Genomic DNA, 23941 nt, shown 5'->3' with positions numbered 1-23941 from the left:
GCCCGCAGCGCCTGTGTGCGCCTCCGCGAGTGTGTTCTGAGAGTGTGTGTGCGCGCGCGCGCACGGGGCGTGTCCTCTCAGGGCGCCCGCAGCGGGCCAAGCTGAGCTGCGCGCTTCTCTGGGCACGCTCCAGCCAGTGCAGGCGGTGGCAGGGGGCGAAGGGACCCCGCGCAGCCTCGCAGTCTTCCGCAGGCCGGCTCGGCGCGGCTCCTCCTTGCAGCGGGCGGGACTGCCCGGTGGTGCCGCCCAGCAGCCGCGGCTCCGGGAAGCTCGGAGCGCTCGTGGATCGCGAGTCAGGGCAGCGGGTGGAGCCGAACCGCGCGGCCACGGCCAATCGCGCTGCGTCGGGGGAGGAGCCCCGAGGGGGGAAAAAGAAAGTGCGGCGGAAAGTAAGAGGCTCACTGGGGAAGACCGTCGGGATCTGGGTCCCCGAAGCTCCTCTTTGGCCACGGGCGCGGAAAGAAGCAGTGCCTGGCGACCCTGCACGCATTTCTGCCGCTTTCGCCGCGCCCGCTCAGCTAACCAGCAAAGGTGAGTCTCGCGCTGCAGCGAGGGTTGGGCGGAATCACAGATCCTCAGACTCTCGGGGTGGATGGATTTCAGAGTTGAACCCTCCAATTTCACAGAAGTGAACACTGAGGGCGTAGCGAGGTGGTGGCTGGGAAGGAGCGCCCTGCTAGACAGTGCTGTGGCCAGGATTCGAACCCTTATATCTAGAGCCCCGATTTTTCATTTGTAGGGATTTAAGTGGCCCGGTAGGAAGATTGCTGAACGTTACTGCCCACGTTCTCAGTCCTTGGAGAGATCCATCCTGGTTCCCCTTCTGCGCTCCCACATCCCCAGCCCCGGCTTGGTTTCTCCAGAGCGCGGCTGTGAGCCCGGAGGCTGGAAGGAGGCGGCGTGTCCCCGCTTGCCCACTGGGTGTCTGTCGCCCTGACCGGAGCTGTGACAGCTTGCTTCCCCCTTGACTAACCTGCTTTTTTCAGAAAGATGCCCGTTGCGAAGGTGTCCCTCCGGCTCCTGGATGAGTCCGGGCTCGGGGCGGGGATGGGGGCAGGCGACGATGACGGACGCCTGGCTCTGGTGACCTCGGATGGTCAGCGCTGTTCTCTCCAGTCCCGGGAGAGAGCGAAGCTGCTGGCCTTGTAAAGCATAGGATGTATCTCATGAGCTGACTTCGTGGAGCCATACACCCCTTCCCCACTTGCAAATTTGGGAAGAGACGAGGAAGCTGAGTTTAAGAGAAAAATCACAAACATAAAAGCAAACTTCTGCTGTTGCCTTTAAGAGCCAGCCCCCAGCCTGCTTCCACTCCGGAACCTGAACCTGAAATTGTGAACAGGGCACCACCACCAGAAGCGATTTGCTGCTCTGCTGTGCAGGTCCTGGTCCAGCTACCAGCTGAGAAAGATTTACCTTGTTTCAATTCCAGCTATTTAAAAGACACAAACAAAAATGTTCCCAGCCATAAAATAGAGATTATAGTGACTACACTGAAACATTAGGATAGTTAGGAGGATGAATTGAGACAATTTAAGTAACAAATTTAGCTCTGTGTCTGGCCTATCCCCTGATCACTTCAAACCTGATTGCAACTATTGTAAATATTGCTATACAGTAACCCTGCAGAGAGTGGGTTTTCACAAAGATGATTTCACACTACCTAAGCATGACTTTTTTTTTCTTTCTTTCTTTTTAATCTGTAAATGTGATAGTGCCTTTTTCTTGGAAGCTTGAACACTTCTTTGTAGTGCTTTTTGCGTCTGCTACTTGAATCTTGAATGTTTGACTTGGAAATAAAATTGCTGTTTCTCAGTGAAGTGACTTTCCTACTAGATTCCTGTTAACTAGAGGCATGCTTTATTGACTAAGAGGGTGCTGAATTTGGTGAGAGGTAGGAAGACAAGAGGAGGAATCTGGAAGTTGCAGCTGTGTTCCAGACAGTCTAAGCCTTCAGAACCTGCTCTCTTTGCTTGGTCAAGCAACAGGATTTTTTAGATAATATCAAAAAACAACTACAAAATTGACCTACATTTCTCTTGCATTGTGTAAGAATGTTACTAAGTCAGTCTGTTCTGGACACAAACATGTATTATTAAATATGAACAGATATCCATCCCACAGGAGTCTTCTTGTGATATTCATATTTGACAATTAAACAGTTTCTCATCTACACCCCTGCCCTGCTCCTGACTACTGATTTTATTCTGATATACTTTTTAAAATCATTTACTGTTATCTACTGGCTGTGCTGTAAATCCCTGAATCTAGCATCCAGCATTTGTAAATGGCTCCTCCTTCCTAGTCTGTAGCATTTGTGTGCACAGTCCTGATGAGTGCTTGCAGTGGGGTGTGACACATCTGGAGGGAAGGTAGGATCTCAGTGGTACTGGCTTAGGTACCTCCTGCATGGAACATTTGCAGAACATGGGATCGTCTGCTTCTCTCAGCTTGTTTCTATAGGCGTGCATTGTGATGAGCTGGCCAGGATACATCTGAACGTCTGCCTGGGAGACTGGGGACTTGTGGCAGAAAGGAAAGTGTTCAAAATAAGGTCAGAACAAGGAGATAGAAAGGAGGTTGAAAACTGTTTTTTTTTTTCTTTAAAGTTCTTGTTCTTTGAAGAAAGGATGCTAAGTTATACTCTTCCTCCTTCTACTCATATGCATTATTAGTTGTTACCAAAACCATATGTATGCATAGGACTTTTAAACTTTGAAAGTACATTCCACATTTATTGTCTTCCTTGTATCTTGCAATTGCCTTGGGAAGATATGGTAGGCCCATTAATAGTTGGAAAGAGGCTGTGTTTTGTAATTTCAAATTCCAGTTCCAGTACCAAAGTAACTGGGTGATACCGAGAAATTTGTTTCACCATTTAGAGCATCTGTTTCATTCAATTCTACAATGGGAAAAATGTTCACTCCAAGAGTTTACGTAAGGACTAAATTCAATGGATTAATGTCAAGTACTTGTAGTCAGTAAGTGCTCACTCAATGATACATCTTCTTAGCTCAATTCATTGAGAAGGAAATAGGAATGGAGATAGAAACAAGAGTTTTCCAGGGATCACGTGGTTATTAAATTTCAGTCCTGGGAATATAGTTCATGTTTTTTTGACTTCTAGCTTAGGGCTTTCCCTGTCACACCCTGCCACATATTCAATGCAATCTACATCTACTTACTTCACTTGTTAGCTTGATCTTATTTGGCTGGTGACTTCAGGGTACTTTTTGAGGCCAAGTGAATATTTCTTTACTAGCAGGACAATGTTTAAACATGAATCTGTGGAGTGTGGGGAGTCAATAATCTCTAATGAATCCTATTCTGATGTGTTAGATGTAATATACCTCATATACCAGGAGGATGTCTACTATGAAAATGAGAACTATGTGAATTTTTCTTCTTCTCTGGAGCAATTTCCTCCCTCTACCATCCTGTGCCAGTTTGAAGGCTGCTAAGAAGATTGAGTAACAAATGCCATGTGTGGCCATAGATAACTTTGTTCCCTCTTTCATCCATTCTATAGGTAAAGGGTAGAATAGTGAGAATGATGGAAAAAGACAGCATTTGAAGAAGAAGAAAAAAAGCAGTACTTGCTGGTGGTGCAGATCACTGGTCGGGAATTGTAGTCCTCCATATGGAAACTGATGGCTGCAAACTTATGAAGGAAGATGAATGGATCTGTTTCTTGTCCAGGAAGTGGGGCCATTTATCCATTGAAACTCCTCACAGGTCTCTCTTTTGTAGCAAGTAGGCAGGTTTGCAAATGTAGTTCTGAGCAAAATGATTTACTTCTTGCATTTAGCATTTGGAGATATGTTTGCTTTTGCCAAAAGGTAGGATGCTAGCTAGCATCATCTTACCTGGCACAGTTAGGTAACCAGAATGTGTCTGGTGATCAGGGAAGGATGCTGAAGAAAAATGAAACAAAGGTTATCTTCAACACACACACACATACACACACACAATTTCATTTGTTGTTGAACTTCATCAGGCTTTTGCTGGTGACACAGATGTAGGATCTGGTGAGTCACTGTTGCCTTGCCTATGAAATATTAAAGAGAGCCACCTACTGTGCTCTTTTGCCCATTTTGGAAATTGTTATGTGGGGGAATAAAGCACCAAAGAACAGGAAGGTTATAGAACATTTGGTATCTGATATTTTGAGGCATAAATCCAGGTTAGCTACTCATTTGCTCCTTTCTTTTAAAACTTAGCCTGCATGGTTCATGCTGATAGGGTTGTTAGGAGACCTCTTTCTGGTTTGACTTTGTCCTAACTGTCCCTATCTGCTGTGGCAATGTAGATTTTAGAATCTGGCATGTACCTGAGGGAACAAGAATGATGCCCTGTTTTTGGAGCTACAAAACAGGGAGTCTGGTACCTACTTAAAGTTTCAGGGCTTCTCTCATCACCTTATTCACAGGGGACATTTAATTACCACTAATTCCTCCTTCTGCCAAAAATCTGTTCACTTTGTTAGTCTGTGAAATGTCAATAATCAAAATTTAACAGCAACACTTTACCGAACTCCATCGTGGTTTATGCTGAGTGTTTGCATGTATCATCTCATTCAGTTTTTGCAATGATTCTTTTTGGAAACTGAGGCTCATAGAAATTAAGTAGTATAACCTAAATCATATAACATAAGGCAAGGGCTGATGCTAAGTGCATCTGTACATTTCATATTAGAAAGGGATGTAATTTTCTCTGCCTCTGTACTAAGAACTGACGATGTGGACTAAGACCAGTGACCTACCTCATGCCTGTCCTGCCCCAGTCTTATTTTGGCTGTGACTGAGGTCTCTTTACCTTTTGGCCTAAAATTTGGGAAAGCTGAATTATCTGTTCTCTAAGGTTCTTCTGTTTCAATGCATTTTTTTTCTTGAAGATTCCTGTCAATTTTTCAGAATTGACAGGAATTCTGTAATACCATCTCTTTGCAAAGTCAAGGGTGAATGGGACAAAGGGGAGTGAAGAGAAATGCCCTATTGCTTTATGCCCAGGAGATGTATTTTCCAGCCATATAGAGGAAGGCAAGGGAAGTTGGCATATACTCTTGTGATTCCACTTAAGGACAAAGCAACTGTCATATATATTATTGTCTGTGTTTTGCGAATGAAAGAACTGAATCTCAGAGTCAACATACCGACTTGCCCAAAGTTATCCAATTAGGAAAGATGAGAACGTGTATGTGCTTGACTGCAAAGCCACTATACCCAAATATTAGGCACCACCCCATGAAATCTAAGGACTTGTATAACTAGATTCATGAGTGTCCTCTTCTGTTTTCTCACACCATACACCAGCTTATCTGCTATCTCCTTACCTCTTCTTCCTCTCTTTCCTTTCCAAAAATGCTTTTCTTTATTGGTTATTTCAAGTCAATGGATTCCCCAGGAATGGTTATAGCATCTTCTGTCTCTGTTGTGATTCTTTTTACACCGTGAGTCAGTATGTTGTGCCTTTTTTGTGTACCTGTTCCTGATTAGCACCCAAGCAGCTGAGGGCATGATTTATCCTTCCCTGTGCCTAGCACAGTGCCTTATGCATAGAGAGTGCATAATTGAGTGGCTGATGGAATCATACTCTGTCATGCTGGCCTGCAATTGGACATCCAGTGTTCTACTTTGTCATATTAATTTGGTCAAAGGTTGTTGCTGAGGACTAATAAAATAATTTTAATTTCCTTTAGATTTGTGATTATACAATCTGAAAAAATGATAAGGAGTCATAGACTTTAAGAAGATTGTATACCATTGCTTCCATGATAGGAAAACACATTTCCACCCTAATATGTCAGCAAACACAATGAAGGGTGATGCTGAAGTGCAAGTGCATGCTTGACAGCAAGACCAGTGTCAGGTGTTATAAAAACTTCCAGAGAGAAAGTAGGATATTTTCATGGAGGTAGGCAGCTCTAGTGTGGAGGTAGGCAGCTCCAGAAATCTCAAGATTTCTAAAAACAGTAAGGAATTTAAGTCCAGCCATTATTTGACATAATTGGCATCAGTTGAACATAAGGACAGGCATCATTTTATGTCTAGTGTGTATAAGCAGATGCCTGGGATTTCTACCTGCCTGGTACCTAAGTCCTTATTACTAAATGAGTTTCCCCTTCTTCTAATGAATTGTAAAGGCAACAGAAAAGAGAATCAGTCATTTCATATACTCTGATATCTAAAAAGGTCCCTTTCATTGATAGAGCCATTTTTAGAGCATGTTATGGCTAAATGTTATGCTGACTTAAAATGATAATTGTGTGACATGGTGGACATCGACATCAGACTGATCTTCCTGGATTAGACTTTGGACAAGTTATTTGGTCTATATCCACCTCATTATCATCATTTGAAAAATGGGGATAATGAAATCCATTTGTAAGGCTTTTGATAGGTGTCCATCATATGCTGTGATAGTTGTTAAGAGCTGTTGCATGAGGATTTTAATATTTATTATGATTAATAATAATGCAATGATGATCCCATTGAATGCCCAAAGGATACTGGATTAGAAAATGAAAGTCCTAGGTTCAAATAACTTTTTTTTGTCTATATAGAAGTTCAAGCCTTCTAAATGATTGCTATTTTATACACACATTCTCATAGATATGAAATTATTTATTATTATAGTAATACTAAAGTGATTAGGGATGCTGTTGACAACAGTTTATATTCCAGCTCTCAGAGAGGCTAGATATTTGCTAAGAATGTGCAGCCAGAGAATAGTGGAGCTGAGACTGGAGCCCATGTTTTGAGCTCCCAGATCATGCTTTTTGCCCTCACCATTGTGATTCACTAGCTTTGGTTGCTTTCTCTCTCTGGATCTCCTTGTTTTCACTATTCTAACATGAAGAAGAATTTTGACAAGTCACCCTCTAAGGTGCTGTGTTCTATAATTCTGTGTAGGGTGGTGAATTATGGGGTAGCATGAAAGGCTAAGAACAGAACTTCATTTGCTAGGCAGAGGCATCCACATGTTACAACATGGGGAGCAATGTAAGGAACAGATACTTGGCAGCTGCGTTGACCTCAATGAGTCATGACTGACCACTACAGTAGAAGTCAGATGCCTTTGTGTCCTTAAATAGTGTGATTCTATCATGTTTCTCTGACCTGCAGACCATCCCTTACCATCATAGAATCCAGGTTTGGAAATGAGAAGAGAAAATAGCTGGGTTAGGCACATGAACATTAACCATTTAGAAAATGAAAATAGACTCTTTATTAAAGCAAATTCTGTACTACCATTAGTCATCATAATCTTATATAAGAAATAAAAGATAAAATCTCACTGCTTTCATCTGAATTTTATCATTTTAAGTGCACATTTTCTCCTTTCTTCTTTTGAGCTTTTAATACTCATGGAATAAAGCATGGTTCTGCTTGAAATATAGGAGTTGTTTCCGTTTATAGAAATGATAGAGAATTGAGAATGGTAATACTCACTACTTAGCACTTCACTGGAAGGTTGGACTTTGGCTTTCCAATTACAGAGTGAGACAATGATGGGAATGGGGGATTCAATGGATATAATAGGTAGTGAAAACTTAACTGGCGTTTTGAGTCCTAGATAGTACTTGCTTAGCCTTTCCAGACTTAACAATTCTAATTTATAGCTGATGCCTATATGGGAAACATTAAATATTAATTCCTCTCTCTTCACTCAGCCCTGCTGTTTATCCAAAGCATCACCCATTTGATAAAACTCAGATGGAGAGGAGGAGTATATCAAGGAGGTGCCCCAGCTGGGCTAAGAGAAAGTGGTCCAGTTTGACAAACAACTGGGATGGTAATGGATAGGAAAGAAATGTGTTATTTACCTAAAATATCGAGGAACCTTTCATGTGGAGTGGAAATTAGAGCAGTGATAAATTGTGTTGCATGGATCATCTATATCAGATCATCTAGATAAGTTGTTGAAGAAGCAGGTCTAGGTCTCTGTGCTGAAATCTGAGCATTATTATATCAGAATTTGCAATACTGAAAAGCAGTTTAGTGTATATATCTGGAGTCTATATTTGTTCAAATTCTGCTTCATTTATGAGTTTCTAGGTGTGTGAATTAGCATTTCTTTGAAAAATGAAGATAAACACCATGCATAAGCAATTGAGTTCTTGTAGAAATAAGTAATTACACTTTGTGTCTCTGTGTGGGTGCAAACTGATGAAATCTTTACTTAGTACATACTGAATCGATCTTCTGTATATAAAGATAATTGAAAATGAAAAAAAAAACCTGGGGTTAAGTTGGAAATTACATAGAAAATTAATAAATTTTAAAAAAAATATCATGTAGGATCTCTGTCATTAATGTGCTGTACACTGTTATTTAATGTTATAACTAGTACTCCAACAGTATTTTTCACTTTGTGTTGCTATGTGAGGGCAAACTGTTGAAATCTTTACTTTATATATACTAAACTGATTTTCTGTATATAAAGAGAATTGAAAATGAATCTTGATGTGAATGAAAGGGGAGAGCGAGCGGGAAAGGGGAGGGTTGCGGGTGGGAGGGAAGTTATGGGGGGGGGGAAGCCATTGTAATCCATAAGCTGTACTTTGGAAATTTATATTCATTAAATAAAAGATAAAAAAAAAGAAAAAAAAGAAATAAATAATTTAACATATGTGCAATGTCTAAAACAGACTGGCACAGGTATCAGTGCAGTATTTCACTCAGTTTGCAATCCAGTCTTTAAAATACCTTGTGAGACCTTGTATGTTTATACAACGTTTCTTGATAAACCCAGTGTCCAGAGAACTACATGGTTAACTCTTTAATCTTGTTGAAGTCTCTGCTCAGTGTCTTCTCAGTGAATGCTACTACTTTTTCTTAAATAAAATCTCCCCTTATCCTGCTTCTTCCGCGTCAACCAGGCTCATTCTGCTCTCTTTTACCCTATTCTGCATTTTCCTTTTTTTTTTTTTTTTTTAAGAAATTGGTGCCTCATTAGTTTCCATATAATATTTGGTCTGTGTGTTGTTTAGTTTTTAAAATTTTATGTATTTATTTATTTATTTGAGAGGCAGAGTTACAGAGAGAGAGGGAGAGACAGAGAAGTCTTCCATGCGCTGATTCACTCCCCAAATAGCCATGATGGCCGGAGCTGGGCCTATCCAAGGCCAGGAGCCAGAGACCTTCTGAGTCTCCCACATGGGTTCAGGGGCCCAAGTATTTGGACCATCTTCCTGCTTTCACAGGCCATTAGCAGGGTACTGGATGGGAAGTGGAGTAGCCAGGACGTGAGCTGGCACTCATATGGTAGAGATTTAACTTATTACACCACAGCACTGGCAAAGTTTTTAAAATTTTATCCCCATTAGACCATAAATTCCACAAGTACAATTTGTTTTGCTTGTTAACCTAACCCAAGTACTAAAATAGTGCCTAGAAAGTAGCTGATACTCAATCATGAGTCAACAATGAATAAATAATTTTATGGATAGATGTTCCCAAGAAGTAGAAATAAATATATAGAATTAAATAAGGAAATAAATTATATAAATAACATTTAAATAATAAAATGTATACATTACACATGCATACATTTATACTTATACCTATACATGTATGTGTATATATCTATACATATACATATGTATATGTATAGGTGTATGTGACCTGTTTGTAGAATGTGGAGTATTTTTATATTTAGAACATATAAATGATGATTTATGTATTGATGTGTATATAAGTGTGTGTATAAATATAAATGTCCCTGTCTATATTGGAGTTGTCTAAAACCACCTTGCAAAGCAGATGTATTGAAATAACCCCTTATTGTTAGGATTTATATTGATGGTTGGGAGATTATATGAGTAAACTGACAACAGACCAAAAATGAATGTAAGTGGCTTCAGGGAAAGAAATGAGGGACTTAGATTAAGTTTCAAATAACATAGGCAGGGAAGGCATCTCTGAGATGGTGATAGCTGAATTATGAGTAAATCCTGAGAAAGGGCTAGGGTGGGACTGACTTCATGGTTGAGGTAGCAAGGGCCAGGTGAGAAGGAGAGAAGGCTGGAAAAAAAGCCCTAAGATAGGCAGGGTTAGATCAGACTGGTCTTTCAGGCCAAGGTAAGAGGTTTGGATTTTATGAAAATGCAGCAGGAAGTCCATTAAAGGATAGATGTAGGATGGTGAGCAGGTTCAATGTATTTGGACTGTTGAACCTATTTATGAGGAGATAAGATGCTCTGGTCTCAGGTATGCTTCAATGAACAGATGACAAAGACAGTTCATTTCATTGATGTTATTCAGAACCTTTCATTGATATTATTAGTAGCCTCTCATTCTCATTAAAAGGTCTCAAAGGAAAAAAATAAACGATCAGGCAAAACAGGCAAAACCAGATTCTTTTGCTTTTTCACAAATAATACATTCTTATCATCAAATGCATTAAGTAGTGGATGGAAAGTATGCACTGTTGCCCAATTCAATTCAGCTGGAAATTTTACAGTTTTTGTGTAGGTGTTTTATGTAATCAGTCCTCCAAAACACTGGTTCTAGAGCTATTTCCTTATAAAACATCAACTACCTGTTTGTGAAATCTGCTATGCCAAAGAATGAGCATGTAAAAGACAAATTCAATTCCATATGAGGTCAGTTTCTTTTTCCTTTTAGATTTACAAGTTTAATGGTACCTAACTTTTCAAGAAGTAGGTTATAGGACTTCTCTTCAAATAAATCTTTCTTGGCACATGGATATATAATCTCATATGGGTGTCTTAATAATACAGTTGTAAGGTACATTGATGACACATGCCCAACACTATGTCAAGTGCTTTATAAATATTAGCTTTGTAAAGCCTCAGAATAATGCTATGAGTAGATACAGGTCTAATCACCATTGCACAGAAGAAATTGGGGCCAAGAACACAGTGTTGATCAGTGTTAGAGGCAATATTTGAATATGGGCAAATTCTACACATTTTAAAAAGTGGCCCACAAATTTATATATTCATCTCTATTTGTTCCAATTAGTTCATGGTGCATAATATGAAGGAATAATTCAATACAGTGGTTTGAATCAGAGAACTAATACATGATCTGTTCTTTCAAGTTGTATCACTTCGTTATCATGTAGTGGTAAAAACATGGGTTTTAGACTAATACAACCTGGGAAGGCTAATGTTCCTCACCACCTCAGTATATGATAAAATTACCTAACATCTCTAACCCTGTGTCCTCATCAGTGTTAGCACAAAAATAGGGCTGTTATAAAGGCTAGATAAATTATGCACATAAAATTCATTTTTAAAACTTTATTTATTTGGGGCCAGCACCATGGCTCACTTGGTTAATCCTCCGCCTGCAGTGCTGGCATCCTATATGGAAGCCAGGTTCTTTTTTTCTTTCTTTTTTCTTTTTTTTTTTGACAGGCAGAGTGGATAGTGAGAGAGAGAGAGACAGAGAGAAAGGTCTTCTTTTTTGCTGTTGGTTCACCCTCCAATGGCCGCTGCGGCCGGTGCATCTCGCTGATCCGAAGCCAGGAGCCAGGGCCAGGAGCCAGGTGTTTCTCCTGGTCTCCCATGCGGGTGCAGGGCCCAAGGACTTGGGCCGTCCTCCACTGCCTTCCCGGGCCATAGCAGAGAGCTGGCCTGGAAGAGGGGCAACCGGGATAGAATCCGGCGCCCCAACCGGGACTAGACCCCAACCGGGACTAGAACCCCGTGTGCCGGCACTGCAAGGCAGAGGATTAACCTGTTAAGCCACGGCGCCAGCCAAGACGCCAGGTTCTTGTCCCGGTTGTTCCTCTTCCAGTCAGCTCTTTGCTGTGGCCCTGGAGGGCAGTGGAGGATGGCCCACGTGCTTGGGCACCAGCACCTGCACCTGAGTGGGAGACCAGGAGGAGGCTCCTGGCTCCTGGCTTCTGATGGGCACAGCGCAGGCCATGGCGGCCATTTGGGGGGTGAACAAACGGAAGGAAGACCTTTCTTTCTGTCTCTCTCTCTCTCGCTGTCTGTAACTCTACCAGTCAAATAAGAAAAAAAAAAAAAACTTTTTATTTGATAGGAAGAGAGAGAGAGAGAGAGGGAGAGAGAGAGAGAGATCAAGCTTCAGTCTGCGAGTTCACACCCCAAATACCCACAACAGTCAGGAATGGGCCAAGCTGAAGCAGGAGCCTGAAACTCCATCTGGGTCTCCCACAGAAGTGGCAGGAACTCAAGTACTTTAGCTTTCGTCTGTTGCCTCCCATGGTGCACATCCGTAGAAAGCTGGATCAGAACCGAAGAGGGCGCTCTGATATGGGATGTGGGTGTCCCAGGCTGCTGCCACAATACCAGCCTCTGTATTTAAAGTTCTTTGTGCAATGTCTGGAAAACAATTATTGTTCTGTCTAATTGACCTGTGTATATTATCATTTGAATTCAGACATGCTCCACACACATGCTCACATTTACATGCACAAGCAGTTTTTTAGTTGTGTTTGTTATTTACTTTCCTTTAAAAAAATCAAAGCCAAAGACAGAAACACATAATCAGTGGTGTTAATTTTGCTGCAGGGCCCATTCTGTCCATTGCCCTGGTTGGACCATGCGTTGTGGATTCTTAAAGATCCTCTTGTGGGAATGGCAATGGGAGCAAAAGGTGCTCTGTGGCCATTCTGTTTCCTCCAAATATTTACCTATCTGCAGATGACACTTCCACCCTTGCAATACTTCTCTCCAGCCTATGGCTGCCTTGTTGGAGAGTTACTTTGCATTCTAGTGATGGGTCCAGAGTGTTATGGGTGACAAGGGAAATGGGTAAAGTTTTGTCCTTTGTAACACCTAATGAGGCTATTTTCAGTGCTTCCCAAAAGTTTAGGACCTAACATTGATCCAGTGCTTCTCCTGTGCCAGGAGCTGTGCTGAGTGCTTTGTTCTCATCATCTCATTCAATCATTACTGCAGCCCTATGCAAATTATCAGTTTTAGCTATAAAGCAGATTTACAGCTAAGAGAACATAAATTCCCATAGTCACTTCCATATGTATTTTGAGTAGGCTGTGAAGATAAAATAAAGTAATTCATGCTTGTGTTTTGCCACATTTTTCTTCAAAAGTAAATTGTGCAAGGTTGCAATACTTCTGGAGTCTCCAGGGACCTCCCCTACAGTGAAGATAAATTTGGCAGAGAAATGAGGCAAAGATTGTATGGGGATGGCAAGAAGCTTCATCCCAGCTGACAGTTTATTTTGCTCTGAAAGAAGCTAATGACAATGAGCTGAGTCCTATTTTTTTTTTTTTTTTTGTTGGCCACATCATTTTAAGAAACCAGTATGGTGCTTATTTATTGTGTTAGTCTGTTTTGTACTCTTATAACAAAATAATTGAGACTGCTTTATTAATAAAGAGCAGAGATGTAATTCTTACCATTCTGGAGGCTAGGCAAGTCCAAGGTCAAGGGCCATTTTGTGGCATCATCTTTCCAAGGTGAAAGGCAGAAGGCGGAAGGCCATGAAAGAGTAGGGGCTGAATTCATCCTTTTATAAGGAATCCACTTCCACAGTACTGACCTTGATCTCTTCAGGAGGACAGAGCTCTCCTGACCTAAATAACCTCGTAAAAGTTCTGCTTTTCAACAGTGTTGCCTGGACACTGAGTTTCCAACACATACACTTTGGAGTACACATCCAAACCACAGTGTTTAGACTTACTATTGTTTGTTAATGGGGTGTTTAAAAGGTGTAACTTTCATCTTCCCGCATCTCCTAAATTCAAGGGTTTCACAGAATCTGGTAGGTTTATTATTTCCTTTGTGGAAAGGTCTTCACGTGTGCACATACTAATGAGAATTGTGCCTGATTCATATCTGACACTTCATTTTTTTAATGAAGACTTGAGAAATTAAATAACTACCTCCCTTTTTTTTTTCCTGTATGAATAGGAGCTACTTTGGGATTTTAAAAAATGATGAGGAGTGGGTGTTTAACCTAGCAATTAAAATGCCTGCATCCCACATTAGAGTACCTGGGTGGGATTAATTCTTGCCTGTGGCTCCAGATGTCAGCTTCCTAACAATACAAACCCTGGGGGCAGTGATGATGGCTCAAGTAATTGGCTCCTGCCACCTATGTGGGAGACCTGGATACAGTTTTTAGCTCCAAGCTTTGACCCCAACTCAACCCCAGCCCTTGTGGACATTTTGGGAGTGAGTCATGGAATAGGAGCTCTCTCTTGTCTCTCAACTAAATAAGTGAAATTTAAAAAAATAAAAAAGAAAGCTCAAATTCCAATATGTACCTTTCTTTTTCAATTTTTGCCTCAAAAACTATTTCAGAACGAGTATTCTAAAATGTGTGGTATTACTTAATGTTGGTTTTTCAGGACAATTATTGGAATCAACCGTAATTTCTTTAGAACTTTTCAAGCTGATATCATTTATCCGGATACCAAATGGTTCCAGACTAGTGTATTTTTTAATTTGTATAATCTGATTTTCATAAATTTTCTGCCTGTGCTCTTATTTCTGCTAGTTCTTGTTGCTTTCAGCACATCTCACTAAAGAAGTTTTGTCTTCATTTTCCATACTATTAGAGATTTCTAATTTACTGTAGACTAGGAAGATGTGTGATAAGTTTGTATGGTGAGAATAAACAGTGTTGAGTGTGGCCTGGAGTCTTCTCTATGGGCAGGAATGGGAAGCAGGGTGTTTCTATAAGCAGTCTTCATGTAGTTGAGGTGCTATCATAGACAAGATCACTTGGTTTCACTTACTTGTGTTGGGGAAAGGGAGGGGTGGCAGGGATAATTCATTTACCCTTTGGGTAATGCACATTTTCTGAGACTCTTATGTAGCCACGCACTGGTGAGGTACAAACATTAATAAACACACACTCACACACAGCCTCCAAGAGTAAGAATGGATAGAGAGTGGAAGTTTTAGAAGATTTATAATAACATTTTGATGTCTCAGAAGAAGAGATAACTGTGCAGCTCAGGAAAGAGTTGAAGAGGAAGTCAAGTTTGAAGTGAATCTTGATGTGATGAGCAGATTTTGGACATAGAGCAGTGAGGAGGCGTGGTGTGTGTAAGTCCAACTTGGGGAGCAGAAAAGACAGGGATGGATAATATGTATGACAGGCAAGGTGGGGTTTTTCAGAGGAACTACAATTGTGAAGAAGCTAGGCAATTCAAGGCCCTTAAAGGGACAGTTGTAACCAGATAAAAGTCATCAGCCACAGTCCCTGAGAAGGAGCTGGGAAAGAAATCTGGGGAAGGCCATTGCCTCCATGTGTGGTGGGACAAACAAGCCAGAGGGAAAGCCCGAGGGATGTGAAGAGCAATTGGAATTCACAAGGATGAGTTGTAGTTCTTTACTGTTTTCACTGTGCTTAACCCTGATGCTATGGGCAGCCTACAGCAGGGGTATGGAGCTTCACACCTATCCCAGGCCTGACTTGGAGAAATTAAAGGGTCAGATTTGGCAGGCATTGAAGGAGCAGTGGGTCAGATTGTTGCTTTCAGCTAGGTGGTGAGTCAGCAATTAACTACAACGTGCAGGAGCTGCAGTTGTACCTAGGGGCTGAAATGGATGGATTTCCTTATAGCCATCTCTGACTCAGATCCATAGGGGAGAAAGAAGTAGGATGAAGTAGTTCAAAACCACAAGTGATAAAGGGAACATTTGAAAACAAAATGAGAGAACCCAGAGCCTTGCTTGGGGAGAGCCCAGTTTGACTGGGAATGTCACACTAGCACAGAGAGCTAGGAGGATCAGACAGAAAAGGTGAGCAGGGGCTGCATTGTTGAGGATTGTCAATAACCTGTGAGGAATTTGTGCACAATCTCGTAAGGCAGGGAGAGACACTTAACATTCTTGAGCAACATGGGGGCATATTAGGTGTGTGTTTCAGACGTGGCATTGGGATGTAAAGCATTGGCACTTGAAGAGAGGGAATAAGTCAGATAACTAATGAGAATTCTCTTGTAGTAATCCAGACAAAGTGTATTCCCAGAGCTTGCTCTTGTTCTCACTGACCCAGAATCATTGTAAGAGGTTGTTCAGGATCGGCATGGGAATTAAAAGTGTTGGTGCACATCGCAAATCAAGACAATTTTACATATGGTTGATTTTGTCAACTCTTATGTTCTGGTGGTACTCCAGATACTTTTCTCTAATGTTCCCTGATGTTTCCTCTGTAGTATGAGAAGAACAAGGAAAGTATGCATGTAGTTGGAACATTGACTAAAATTTAACTGGTTTATGCAACCATTTCGGTATCATTTTGAGATAGGAGAGATCTTACAAAACAAATATTCTACCTGTTTCATGTAGTAAACCAAGGCTCTTTGTCTCTCCTGAGTAGTTATGAGGGGATTCCCTCACCTTTGTCCAAGTGCCCAACATCTTAGAAACTGCTTACATTATCTCATTTGATTTGGTAACAGCTCTGTGAAGTTTGGTCTGAATTATTGTAAGTGAGAAACCTGAGGCTCAGAGGTAGGATGAGGATTTAAGTGGCCACTTAGCCTTGGATGGTTCAAGACAGCTCACTGGAGTTCAGAGTGTGTATCTTTCTATCTCTTAGGCTTCCATTTCACTTCACACACCACTCCTAAAAATCTTCTTGAGATAGATCTTTGGTCATAATGTATCCCTGTTCTTAATCTGTCCATAGTTTTTGAATGTCATCACTTTTAAGGTTTCTTTCCACCTGGAGGGCATGCCCCTCATAATCCAGGAACTCTTGTGATTCCTTACCCCCATGCAATATTCCTACTGCTCTCTTAAACACAGAACACCAAACACAGGGAATAGTAGAACATATACACATACCTGAAGAGGTACCCTAAAATTCCTAGGTGGTTCTCACATCGTTTAGTTCTACCATTCCATAAGTCTTCCCTGGCAGCACTTCCTAGTACATACTTCTGAATGTTTAATAACCCCATCTCTTGGGTTCCTGTTTGCTAAGACACAGCTGAATTCATTCTTGAGATATTTAAAATGCTCACTGAAACCCAGCGCTGTATCGCCTAAGATTTCAATAACTGACAGCTGGTGACTAGAAAACCTTATAATCTCTGTTCAGTGCACCCCTGTGATGTTTTTGCCCTCCTAGAAGGATCCCTGGGGCTTATCAACTTGGTGTGACTATTTCAGGTTTTTGCTTTGAGGAATACAGAATTTTTGTAGCTAATAATTTAGAGACATGGACTTAGAGGAGCCAGACGAGGCTTACAGAAGTCAAACTTTCCTGGCTGGCATCAACGGAGTACATGCCATGATAACTAGGGTCAAACACCCCTAGCTTTGCAAATATAAAATAGAGGAACATGCCATGGTTAGAGTGAGTCAAACCTGTCTATATCAGTCCTTCCAAGTTCTGGTAGTGTGGTGTACTGTTTCCTCTTGCCTTGACTCTCGCAGGTGAGATTGGCTTTATTTCTCCTTACCTGATATTTGGCATTCAGATATGAGGTGATGTAGGGGAAAAAGTTGGGAGAATCAATGGCTGGATTTCTAGTTATAAGAAAAAATTAATAATGATCAAAAATTCGGAGTGCTTACTATGTGCCAGGTTCTTCATGAAATTATCACCAGTAATCCTTTTACCTAGTTTGCTAAGGTGCTTTACTGACCCTGTTCACCTGGAAGGAAACTGAAACTTGGTGTGGTTAAGGAATTTTGGTGGATTTGGGTTCAGAGCCATGTGATTCTAATGATCATGTTGACAACCTGTGCTTTGCTTAGACCTGCTGAGGAGTGCTCTGTCTCTCCTGACCCTGCTCCACCATGCCTGCACATGCAGTTGAGAATCTGTAACAGGAGTTTAGTTACTACACTACTTTGAAAATTGGTTAGAAACTCAGCATAGACTGAGCCAGCCCTATTGGCCCTTTGAGTTTCTGCCTTCTTGTTGCTTCCTTTTCACCTTTTCCAGTTTCTTTTTAGGTTTAGTCACCGTGGGAAGTGCTTTAATCAATTGATCACTGTTCTTCCTGTTTTAGTGACATTGTCATTTCCTCAGTGTGTTCTTCTGCCTTTGAATTTCAGGCTGCAGAGTAGGAGAAAAAGTAAGTGCTTTCCAAAAACCCTAGCTTATGATTTTTGAAAATGAGGTCTACAGAGATATGGAAACACTGCTTTTAAATACATAGAACCACTGGTTTATGCCCAAAGGTTTCTGTAGATGTGACCCCACCATCCTTCCACACACACAAATAGATCAAAATTACAGAGGAGCAGAGTCTGGCTCAGTATAATGACACCTTTATTATAGCTAAGGCCATATGAAAAGTAAATTGGTAATGAGTTCACCATCACTACAGATATTTAAAACGGACCCAGACATACTTTTTGTAAGGATGTTACAGGGGGATTTGAATATTACAAAAAGAATTTGAATCAAAATGACATTTAAGAGTTTTTCCGGCCTTGAGATTCTGTCTTGAATTCACTTAGAAACTTCATATTGAGAATAAAGGTTTCCCCTTGTTGTAATTAACATCAACTAGTGATGTCGCCTCCCCCTGCCCCCCTGTGCTTCCCCCTTCTGAACAACTACTCGATTTAAGAAGGAGACTTGGGATGAGGAAGGATGTGGTTCTCTCCCTCTTGGCAGCACTCCGTGTCAGAATGGAAGACTTGTGTCTGGACCTGGCACAGTTCCGTCCAGCCCTCTTACCAGCCTAGTTCTGTCTGTGACCAGAGCACGTGGGAGGTGCACATCCGTGTAGAAAAACCTCCCACTGGCTGCTAGCTCTTTTTTTTTTTTTTTTTTTTGTTCCTAATGTATGAAGTCTTGCCCAGGGCAAACCTCTTGTAGGAATGACACACCCTGAAACAAGTCCGAGTCAGACCAGACAAGCATCCCCTGAAATATATTCCCTTTGCAGTTGGCAGCATATGAGAAAGCATCTTTGAGAGCAGGTTCTTCTTGTGATTTCAAAGGAAAACAGCTTGCGGGTCAGAATATCAGGAGCACAATTCTTTTATTTATATTTTCCTATTTTCTTCCTATGTTTTGAATTGGCTTACTACTTATCTGAAAGTGCCAGTCTTCCAGAATGATAAGCCTTTGACTTAATGTCAGAATTGGGACAGTTCACTGATTCTTGAAGAAAAGAGTGCTGCAAGGATAGGAAGTGTCCAACAGCTAATTAACAGCTTTGATTCGAAAGAATGAAAAGAGGTAAAGACAAACTGGCAGTAGATTCTACTGGTCAGCGTTGCAACTAAGAATAGACAGTGCTTTTCAATTAAATAAGGTGCTCTTTTCCCTCACAATTTACAGAGACCTCACAAATCTCTAAACAGTCTCAATTTTTCTTTAAATGAAATGTGATGGCACTGTGTGCTTGGCTCAGTTCTATCAGTTTTGGATATCTCGAACTCAGGAGTCATATCCCTTAAAGGAAAGCTTCAGAAACTCACAGATATCAGGTCATTCCAACTGTCACCAGAAAAATAAAGATGTCAAAAACTTGGTAGCTGCAATGACTCCTTAGGGATCAGATCCAAGGCAGCCTATAGGAGGTTTGGCTAAGATTTCCCATGTATGCCATAAACCTTCATAAAGTCGTAGGAAGAAAACAGCAACCTCAGCTCTTTTAGCAGCTTGTTCATTGCACCAGAGACAGCCAAAATAGCTGTCCTCTTTTGATACAGGATCATTGCCTGTTTAGACATGATTCTTTCCTGGGATATAAATGGTGTGTTATTTTTAGGGGACAGATATATTTCTTAGTGGCTTTTCAGTTAGGGGGTAGCATGGTTTCATCTGAGAAAGGCCTGAACTGGGAATTAAAAGATACTTTTCCACTAATAACTTATTGACCTCATGAACGTTACCTCTGGTTCCTGGGCTCTTGTTTTCCCAAATAGTGTCCCAAATAACATTATTGACTTCTGAGGTCCTTTTTGATTTTCCAGAGGTCATCTTGATAAGAAGATAGATACAGAATGAGAGAATTAAAAAAAAAAAAAAAGCAAAGAGGACTGTGGAGCTTCGGGAAATAAGAGTCCACTGCATGAAACACATCTCAGAAAGCCTTCATTGCAACAAAAGTCTCCAATATAGAAAACTTAGTCTGTATTGCACACCATACGATATGTGGATTTCCCTTATTTGTCTCATCTCATTTCTATTTGCTGAGAGCTGCCTAGAAATATGAATCATAGTCATGAGGAAGTTTAAAGGTCATCTTGTTCAAATCACGACTGTTTTACATAACAATTCGGAGCCCCTTCCTTCTCCTGAGTTACACAGAGCTTTGAACTCAAGACTTCTGACTCCTTGAGCAATATGCTTCCATATAGCATTGTGAGAACTTCAAGAGAAAGAATCAGATTGGATCTTCAAAGTTAATTGATTGTACACAATAAAATTTAGTGGCCAGAAACACATATATCAAGCTTTGCCTGTTGAGCATGTGTATGATATAGTTTTCCCATAACAAATGTTCTGGATGTACGTTCCCTTTTGTGACAAGTACTGCCACCACCTTCTCCTTCTCTGCCTCCCCTCTCCTCCTCTCCTTGTCCCCCCCTTCTGTCTCTCCCTCTCCATCTCCATCTCCTTCTTCTTTCAGAAGGTCTACCTTCTCCAAGAAAAACTATGGTTTATAACTCACTCTCAGGGATCCTGCTAGAGTCACTCATGCTCAGATTTCCTGATGACAGTTTTATTTTTTTATGATTTCACTTATTTATTTATTTGAAAGGCAGAGTGACAGAGACAGGGAGAAATAAAGAGAGAGAGGGAGATCCTATATCCATGGTTCACTCCCAGAATGGCCACAATGGTTAGGCCTTGTCTAGGCCGAAGTCAGGAATCCAGAACTCCATTTGAGTCTTCACATGGCTGGCACGGGCTCAAGTATTTGCGCCATCTTCTGTTGCTTTCCTAGGCACATTAATAGGCAGCTGGATTGGAAGGGGAGTAACCAGGCCTACAGCTCTGACATGGGGTGCTGGTGTCCCAGGTTGTGGCTTAACATGCTGTGCCACAGCACTGGCTCCAATCAAGTATTTCTTCTTTATTTTCCAAGAAACTTTTTATTTATTAAATGCAACTTTAGGAACAAAGTGATAGTGATTCTTCCCGCACATTATTGCTTAAGGTAGATTAAAGTGAAACTTAAGCTCTCTGAAAATACTCAGTTTAATAATTGAGTACATATGTACATACTGATGAGTACATTTTAGGTTGTAGACCATTAGGAGAAGTTAAAATTTAGTTCCTAATTTCTAGTTTTATAATCATGAAGTATCTACAAACACAACACCAAACAATTCTTGTAACCTGTGCTACAGCTTTGAATATTTTCAGCAACCTACTGATCTTTGATCAATTAGGTTATCTATATGCTTTTGTTTTACTGTTATTAAATGCAATGCTTGGTTCAATAGCTTCCTTAAGTCTCCTTTAGCCAAAGATCTTGTAACTATTTTAATAGAACATCTTTCTAAAGTTATCTTATACTTGGCAAGTATACTGAGAAATTACACTCCATTAGTCATTCAGGATCATGATTTTGAGCGACAATTATTTTTCACTGTGCAGAGTGATGTCCCCAGGGATTATTGGTGTGTGTAAGACTCCAACACTCTAACACTAAATAGCCCCAAACCCTTGCATTTTTTTTTTTTTTACTTATTTGCTTTGACATCTTAACCTTTTCACTGCAATCAACAAGCCTACTTATAACATCATTTGCTTTCCATCTAAGTTTACTACTTCTCTGCTTTGGCATAAAGACTCACATAACCCAGTTGTTGGAATGAGGATCTGAGGGTATGTGCTATAATTGAAATTGATTAGTGTTTTATGTTGCCATTTAGAACTCTGGGTTGCTGCCCTTTGGCTACTGGGTATTTACTCAATAATTGACAGTGATATTAATTGAGGCACCAACTGTTGATAAATGACTAGATGCCTTTGATTCTGTGGGTCTCACTTTTCTTTAGTTGTTAAGCTAATTGACTAATAGATGTATATTAGATTTTTCTTGTGAGGTAGATGCTAAAGATCCTATTTATTTTTAGTTATTTCTTTTTTTTAAAGATTTATTTATTTTTTGAAAAATTTTCACAGAGAGAGGAGAGGCAGAGAGAGAGAGAGAGAGAGAGAGGTCTTCCATCCGATGGTTCACTCCTCAGATGGCTGCAACGGCTGTAACTGTGCTGATCTGAAGCCAGGAGCCAGGAGCTTCTTCCCAATCTCCCACGTGGGTGCAGGGGTCCAAGGACTTGGGCCATCTTCTACTGCTTTCCCGGGCCATAGCAGAGAACTGGACAGGAAGTGGAGCAGCTGGGTCTCGAACTGGCGCCCATATGGGATGCTGACGCTTCAGGCCAGGGTGTTAACCCACTGTGCCACAGTGCCAGCCTCTTTTTAGTTATTTCTAAAAGAAAGTCACCATAATCATAAATGTGATATGAAAAGAACATATTTTTAAAAATTATCAAAATGTCATCAATAGAAAAAGGACTAAAATATGAACTGTATGTGGCAATCATTTTTAGCCATCAAACTGAATGAAGTATAATTAATTAAGCTAAACTGGAAAAAAAATTGATATATTGCTAAAAACAATAAATTTATATTCATTTATATATATTCATTTTATTATTATGTATTCATATTATTATGTATTATTATTATGTATTCTTTTATATATATGTAAAGAAAAGTTTTAGGAAAATCTGACTCAGATTATGTGATTTACATGGGGAATAGGACTAGATGAATTCTGAAAGGAGAGAAGAATGAGCCACAGGTTTTTTTTTTTTATTTTCTACATTTTACATGATACACTTTTTAAAAGACAGATAATTGCATTATAAGTAATTTTCCCCAACAATATTATGAAAATTTTAAAACACACAGCAAAGTTGAAAGTATTTTTTAGTGAACACCTGTCTGCAACTACCTAGATTTTAGTATTTACACTATATAATACTATTTATTTATATGTCTGTAGGTAATTTATATATTTTATGTGTTTTAATATTTTCATTTATTTACTTTTAGGGAATTAATATGAACCTTCTTGCTATATGATGCTCACAGCCTGTAGTGCCATACATAAGAGATCTTACTGATATGGAAAGACATAGAAACAAGTACTTTGGCTGGCGCCACGGCTCACTTGGCTAATCCTCCATCTGCGGCGCTGGCACCCCAGGTTCTAGTCCCGGTCGGGGTGCCAGATTCTGTCCCTGTTGCTCCTCTTCCAGTCCAGCTCTCTGCTGTGGCCTGGGAAGGCAGTGGAGGATGGCCCAAGTGCTTGGGCCCTGCACCCGCATGGGAGACCAGGAGGAAGCACCTGGCTCCTGGCTTCAGATCAGCGCAGCGCGCCGGCTGTAACAGCCATTTAGGGAGTGAACCAACAGAAAAAGGAAGACCTTTCTCTCTGTCTCTCTCTCTCACTAACTCTGCCTGTCAAAAAAAAAAAGAAAAAAAGAAACAAAGTACTTTAAAGTGTAGTTACTGCATTTCTCTTTATTTTTATGAATAATCTTGGCAGGGGAGGCAGTGACTTGCTTACTAGGGTCTTGCAGTTTTCTCAAGTTTCTTGGGCATCCTGTGAGTTCTCTTGTCCCCATTACCTTGCATTGACTCTACTCTATGCCTTTCCATGTAGGCAGCCCTAGAAAAACCTATGCACTCTCATAGTCTCATTTAGTGTCCTTATTTTAGGATATTACATTATGAAATGTTTCTGGAAACATCATATTTTGAGAATAAATACAAATGATTGTGATTTCCCCAAGCCACTGCCTGGTTTTAGGGTGCTAGGTGGCTTGAAAGAAGCTAGATTTTGTTTTGACCCTATATATGTAGTTTTATTTGAAAAGAAAAGGTTATTCATTTGAGGAAGGGCTGTTATTTACAGAGAGACAATTATTTTGGAGGATAATGAATACTTAGTAATACATATCAAAATGCAAAATATGAATAACTTTAGAACTAAATTTTAAGACTTTTATTCTGTGTCTCAG

The 23941-nt window shown here is 40.5% G+C and overlaps 1 protein-coding gene across 1 annotated transcript in view; it reads left to right on the top strand.

Annotated features, from left to right (window-relative positions):
- Positions 1–365: 365 nt before the first annotated feature.
- The window catches only part of IL1RAP (interleukin 1 receptor accessory protein), a 159770-nt gene continuing 136194 nt past the window's right edge, over positions 366–23941 (top strand). Inside the window, exon 1 of the mRNA XM_062210153.1 lies at positions 366–531. The gene's annotated coding sequence lies outside the window, so the exon portion shown is untranslated. The remainder of the gene's footprint in view (positions 532–23941) is intronic.

Source organism: Lepus europaeus, chromosome 2 (genome assembly GCF_033115175.1).
Source record: "Lepus europaeus isolate LE1 chromosome 2, mLepTim1.pri, whole genome shotgun sequence".
Taxonomy (NCBI): domain Eukaryota; kingdom Metazoa; phylum Chordata; class Mammalia; order Lagomorpha; family Leporidae; genus Lepus; species Lepus europaeus.
The sequence above is the reverse complement of the archived record's forward strand: the minus strand, read 5'-3'. Positions and strand labels throughout refer to the sequence as shown.